Source organism: Vanellus vanellus, assembly GCF_965231255.1.
Source record: "Vanellus vanellus genome assembly, contig: HAP1_SCAFFOLD_518, whole genome shotgun sequence".
NCBI classification, from domain to species: Eukaryota; Metazoa; Chordata; class Aves; order Charadriiformes; family Charadriidae; genus Vanellus; species Vanellus vanellus.
In genome coordinates, this window is record NW_028126810.1 from 48,364 (window position 1) to 55,272 (window position 6,909).

A 6,909-nucleotide genomic window follows, 5' to 3' on the forward strand; every position below is an offset into this window, starting at 1 on the left:
TGTCATCCCAGGTAGCAACCCCAGACTCCTCCAGGGAAGACACCCGAGATGATTTTTCTCTCTTGACAGTGGTCCATCCTGTGGGATCTACCCAGAACTCCTCCCAGGCATCTCCCGCAGAGTTTTCTCCATTGCTTTAGGGCCCTGTGATCCCAGGTGGCAACCCCAGACTCCTCCAGGGAAGATACCCGAGATGATTTTTCTCCTTGGACAATGCTCCATCCTGCGAGATGCAACCGAGACTCCTCCCACGTCTGTTTCTGAGTGTTTTCTTCCTGGGTTTTAGGGCCCTGTGATCCCGGGTAGCAACCCCAGACTCCTCCAGGGAAGATACCCGAGATGATTTTTCTCTTTAGAATCTGCTCCATCCTCTGGGATGTACCCCTGACTCCTCCCAGGTGTCTCCCGCAGACTTTTCTCTAATGGTTTAGGTATCTGAAATCCCAGGTAGCAACCCCAGACTCCTCCAGGGAAGATACCCGAGATGATTTTTCTCCTTGGGCAATGCTCCATCCTCTGGGATGCACCTGAGATTTCTCCCAGGCATCTCCCGCAGATATTTTTCCTGTGGTTTGGCGCACTGTAATCCTGGGTAGCAACCCCAGACTCCTCCAGGGAAGATACCTGAGATGATTTTTCTCCTTGGGCAATGCTCCATCCTCTGGAATTCACCGGAGGTTCCTCACAGGTATGTCCCTCAGTCTTTTTTCCGGTGGTTTAGGGTCCTGTCATCCCAGGTAGCAACCCCAGACTGCTCCAGGGAAGATACTTGAGATGATTTTCCTCCTTTGGCAGTGCTCCATCCTCTGGGATGCACCTGAGATTCCTCCCAGTCGTCTCCTGCAGACATTTTTCCTGTGGTTTGGGGCCCTATAATCCTGGATAGCAAGACCAGACTTCTCCAGGGAAGATATCCGAGATGATTTTTCTCCTTTGACAATTCTCCATCCTCCGGGATGCACCTGAGACTCCTCCCAGCTCTGTTTCTGAGTGTTTTCTTCCTGGGGTTTAGGGCCCTGTGATCCCAGGTAGCAACTCCAGACTCCTCCAGGAAAGATACCGAAGATGATTTTTCTCCTTTGACAATGCTCCATCCTGCGGGATGCACCCGAGACTGCTCGCAGGTATGTCACCGAGTCTTATTTCCGGTGCTTTAGGGCGCTGTGATCCCGGGTAGCAACCCCAGACTCCTCCACGGAAGATACCCGAGATGATTTTTCTCTTTAGAAAATGCTCCATCCTCTGGGATGCATCCGAGACGTATCCCAGCTATGTCCCTGAGTCTTTATTCCGGTGATTTAGGGTCCTGTCATCTCGGGTAGCAACCCCAGACTCCTCCAGGGAAGATACCTGAGATGATTTTCCTCCTTGGGCAATGCTCCATCCTCTGGGATGCATCTGAGACATATCGCAGCTATGTCCCTGAGACATTTTTCCGGTGGTTTAGGGTCCTGTCATCCCAGGTAGCAACCCCAGACTCCTCCAGGGAAGACACCCGAGATGATTTTTCTCTCTTGACAGTGGTCCATCCTGTGGGATCTACCCAGAACTCCTCCCAGGCATCTCCCGCAGAGTTTTCTCCAATGCTTTAGGGCCCTGTGATCCCAGGTGGCAACCCCGGACTCCTCCAGGGAAGATATCCAAGATGATTTTTCTCCTTGGACAATGCTCCATCCTGCGAGATGCAACCGAGACTCCTCCCACGTCTGTTTCTGAGTGTTTTCTTCCTGGGTTTTAGGGCCCTGTGATCCCGGGTAGCAACCCCAGACTCCTCCAGGGAAGATACCTGAGATGATTTTCCTCCTTGGGCAATGCTCCATCCTCTGGGATGCATCTGAGACATATCGCAGCTATGTCCCTGAGACATTTTTCCGGTGGTTTAGGGTCCTGTCATCCCAGGTAGCAACCCCAGACTCCTCCAGGGAAGACACCCGAGATGATTTTTCTCTCTTGACAGTGGTCCATCCTGTGGGATCTACCCAGAACTCCTCCCAGGCATCTCCCGCAGAGTTTTCTCCAATGCTTTAGGGCCCTGTGATCCCAGGTGGCAACCCCGGACTCCTCCAGGGAAGATATCCAAGATGATTTTTCTCCTTGGGCAATGCTCCATCCTGCGAGATGCAACCGAGACTCCTCCCACGTCTGTTTCTGAGTGTTTTCTTCCTGGGTTTTAGGGCCCTGTGATCCCGGGTAGCAACCCCAGACTCCTCCAGGGAAGATACCTGAGATGATTTTCCTCCTTGGGCAATGCTCCATCCTCTGGGATGCATCTGAGACATATCGCAGCTATGTCCCTGAGACATTTTTCCGGTGGTTTAGGGTCCTGTCATCCCAGGTAGCAACCCCAGACTCCTCCAGGGAAGACACCCGAGATGATTTTTCTCTCTTGACAGTGGTCCATCCTGTGGGATCTACCCAGAACTCCTCCCAGGCATCTCCCGCAGAGTTTTCTCCATTGCTTTAGGGCCCTGTGATCCCAGGTGGCAACCCCAGACTCCTCCAGGGAAGATACCCGAGATGATTTTTCTCCTTGGACAATGCTCCATCCTGCGAGATGCAACCGAGACTCCTCCCACGTCTGTTTCTGAGTGTTTTCTTCCTGGGTTTTAGGGCCCTGTGATCCCGGGTAGCAACCCCAGACTCCTCCAGGGAAGATACCCGAGATGATTTTTCTCTTTAGAATCTGCTCCATCCTCTGGGATGTACCCCTGACTCCTCCCAGGTGTCTCCCGCAGACTTTTCTCTAATGGTTTAGGTATCTGAAATCCCAGGTAGCAACCCCAGACTCCTCCAGGGAAGATACCCGAGATGATTTTTCTCCTTGGGCAATGCTCCATCCTCTGGGATGCACCTGAGATTTCTCCCAGGCATCTCCCGCAGATATTTTTCCTGTGGTTTGGCGCACTGTAATCCTGGGTAGCAACCCCAGACTCCTCCAGGGAAGATACCTGAGATGATTTTTCTCCTTGGGCAATGCTCCATCCTCTGGAATTCACCGGAGGTTCCTCACAGGTATGTCCCTCAGTCTTTTTTCCGGTGGTTTAGGGTCCTGTCATCCCAGGTAGCAACCCCAGACTGCTCCAGGGAAGATACTTGAGATGATTTTCCTCCTTTGGCAGTGCTCCATCCTCTGGGATGCACCTGAGATTCCTCCCAGTCGTCTCCTGCAGACATTTTTCCTGTGGTTTGGGGCCCTATAATCCTGGATAGCAAGACCAGACTTCTCCAGGGAAGATATCCGAGATGATTTTTCTCCTTTGACAATTCTCCATCCTCCGGGATGCACCTGAGACTCCTCCCAGCTCTGTTTCTGAGTGTTTTCTTCCTGGGGTTTAGGGCCCTGTGATCCCAGGTAGCAACTCCAGACTCCTCCAGGAAAGATACCGAAGATGATTTTTCTCCTTTGACAATGCTCCATCCTGCGGGATGCACCCGAGACTGCTCGCAGGTATGTCACCGAGTCTTATTTCCGGTGCTTTAGGGCGCTGTGATCCCGGGTAGCAACCCCAGACTCCTCCACGGAAGATACCCGAGATGATTTTTCTCTTTAGAAAATGCTCCATCCTCTGGGATGCATCCGAGACGTATCCCAGCTATGTCCCTGAGTCTTTATTCCGGTGATTTAGGGTCCTGTCATCTCGGGTAGCAACCCCAGACTCCTCCAGGGAAGATACCTGAGATGATTTTCCTCCTTGGGCAATGCTCCATCCTCTGGGATGCATCTGAGACATATCGCAGCTATGTCCCTGAGACATTTTTCCGGTGGTTTAGGGTCCTGTCATCCCAGGTAGCAACCCCAGACTCCTCCAGGGAAGACACCCGAGATGATTTTTCTCTCTTGACAGTGGTCCATCCTGTGGGATCTACCCAGAACTCCTCCCAGGCATCTCCCGCAGAGTTTTCTCCAATGCTTTAGGGCCCTGTGATCCCAGGTGGCAACCCCGGACTCCTCCAGGGAAGATATCCAAGATGATTTTTCTCCTTGGACAATGCTCCATCCTGCGAGATGCAACCGAGACTCCTCCCACGTCTGTTTCTGAGTGTTTTCTTCCTGGGTTTTAGGGCCCTGTGATCCCGGGTAGCAACCCCAGACTCCTCCAGGGAAGATACCTGAGATGATTTTCCTCCTTGGGCAATGCTCCATCCTCTGGGATGCATCTGAGACATATCGCAGCTATGTCCCTGAGACATTTTTCCGGTGGTTTAGGGTCCTGTCATCCCAGGTAGCAACCCCAGACTCCTCCAGGGAAGACACCCGAGATGATTTTTCTCTCTTGACAGTGGTCCATCCTGTGGGATCTACCCAGAACTCCTCCCAGGCATCTCCCGCAGAGTTTTCTCCATTGCTTTAGGGCCCTGTGATCCCAGGTGGCAACCCCAGACTCCTCCAGGGAAGATACTTGAGATGATTTTCCTCCTTTGGCAGTGCTCCATCCTCTGGGATGCACCTGAGATTCCTCCCAGTCGTCTCCTGCAGACATTTTTCCTGTGGTTTGGGGCCCTATAATCCTGGATAGCAAGACCAGACTTCTCCAGGGAAGATATCCGAAATGATTTTTCTCCTTGGACAATTCTCCATCCTCCGGGATGCACCTGAGACTCCTCCCAGCTCTGTTTCTGAGTGTTTTCTTCCTGGGGTTTAGGGCCCTGTGATCCCAGGTAGCAACTCCAGACTCCTCCAGGAAAGATACCGAAGATGATTTTTCTCCTTTGACAATGCTCCATCCTGCGGGATGCACCCGAGACTGCTCGCAGGTATGTCACCGAGTCTTATTTCCGGTGGTTTAGAGCGCTGTGATCCCGGGTAGCAACCCCAGACTCCTCCAGGGAAGATACCCGAGATGATTTTTCTCTTTAGAAAATGCTCCATCCTCTGGGATGCATCCGAGACGTATCCCAGCTATGTCCCTGAGTCTTTATTCCGGTGATTTAGGGTCCTGTCATCTCGGGTAGCAACCCCAGACTCCTCCAGGGAAGATACCTGAGATGATTTTCCTCCTTGGGCAATGCTCCATCCTCTGGGATGCATCTGAGACATATCGCAGCTATGTCCCTGAGACATTTTTCCGGTCGTTTAGGGTCCTGTCATCTCGGGTAGCAACCCCAGACTCCTCCAGGGAAGATACCCGAGATGATTTTTCTCCTTGGGCAATGCTCCATCCTCTGGGATGCACCCGAGACTCCTCCCAGCTCTGTTTCTGAGTGTTTTCTTCCTGGGGTTTAGGGCCCTTTGATCCCAGGTAGCAACCCCGGACTCCTCCAGGGAAGATATCCAAGATGATTTTTCTCCTTGGACAATGCTCCATCCTGCGAGATGCAACCGAGACTCCTCCCACGTCTGTTTCTGAGTGTTTTCTTCCTGGGTTTTAGGGCCCTGTGATCCCGGGTAGCAACCCCAGACTCCTCCAGGGAAGATACCCGAGATGATTTTTCTCTTTAGAATCTGCTCCATCCTCTGGGATGTACCCCTGACTCCTCCCAGGTGTCTCCCGCAGACTTTTCTCTAATGGTTTAGGTATCTGAAATCCCAGGTAGCAACCCCAGACTCCTCCAGGGAAGATACCCGAGATGATTTTTCTCCTTGGGCAATGCTCCATCCTCTGGGATGCACCTGAGATTTCTCCCAGGCATCTCCCGCAGATATTTTTCCTGTGGTTTGGCGCACTGTAATCCTGGGTAGCAACCCCAGACTCCTCCAGGGAAGATACCTGAGATGATTTTTCTCCTTGGGCAATGCTCCATCCTCTGGAATTCTCCGGAGGTTCCTCACAGGTATGTCCCTCAGTCTTTTTTCCGGTGGTTTAGGGTCCTGTCATCCCAGGTAGCAACCCCAGACTGCTCCAGGGAAGATACTTGAGATGATTACCGGCTGTGCATGAGCCAGCAGTGTGCCCAGGCAGCCAAGAAGGCCAACACCATCCTGGCCTGCATCAGGAATAGTGTGGTGAGCCGGACTAGGGAAGTAATCATCCCCCTGTACTCGGCACTGGTGAGGCCTCACCTCGAGTACTGTGTTCAGTTTTGGGCCCCTCACTACAAGAAGGACATTGAGGTGTTGGAGCGTGTCCAGAGAAGGGCTACAAAGCTGGTGAAGGGTCTGGAGGACAAACCTTATGAGGAACGACTGAGGGATCTGGGGTTGTTTAGCCTGGAGAAGAGGAGGCTGAGGGGAGACCTTATCACCATCTACAACTACCTGAAAGGAGGTTTTAGAGAGATGGGAGCTGACCTCTTCTCCCTGGCGACAAGTGATAGGACAAGAGGAAATGGGTTCAAGTTATGTCAGGGCAGGTTTAGATTAGATGTTAGGAAGCATTTTTTCACTGAAAGGGTTATTAAACATTGGAATAAGCTGCCCAGAGAGGTGGTGGATTCACCATCCCTGGAGGTGTTTAAGAAAAGGGTAGATGAGGTGCTTAGGGACATGGTTTAGGAGTGGTGGTGTTTTTATCAGGGTAGGTTAATGGTTGGACTTGATGATCTTAAAGGTCCCTTCCAACCTCACTGATTCTATGATTCTATGATTCTATGATTTTCCTCCTTTGGCAGTGCTCCATCCTCTGGGATGCACCTGAGATTCCTCCCAGTCGTCTCCTGCAGACATTTTTCCTGTGGTTTGGGGCCCTATAATCCTGGATAGCAAGACCAGACTTCTCCAGGGAAGATATCCGAAATGATTTTTCTCCTTGGACAATTCTCCATCCTCCGGGATGCACCTGAGACTCCTCCCAGCTCTGTTTCTGAGTGTTTTCTTCCTGGGGTTTAGGGCCCTGTGATCCCAGGTAGCAACTCCAGACTCCTCCAGGAAAGATACCGAAGATGATTTTTCTCCTTTGACAATGCTCCATCCTGCGGGATGCACCCGAGACTGCTCGCAGGTATGTCACCGAGTCTTATTTCCGGTGGTTT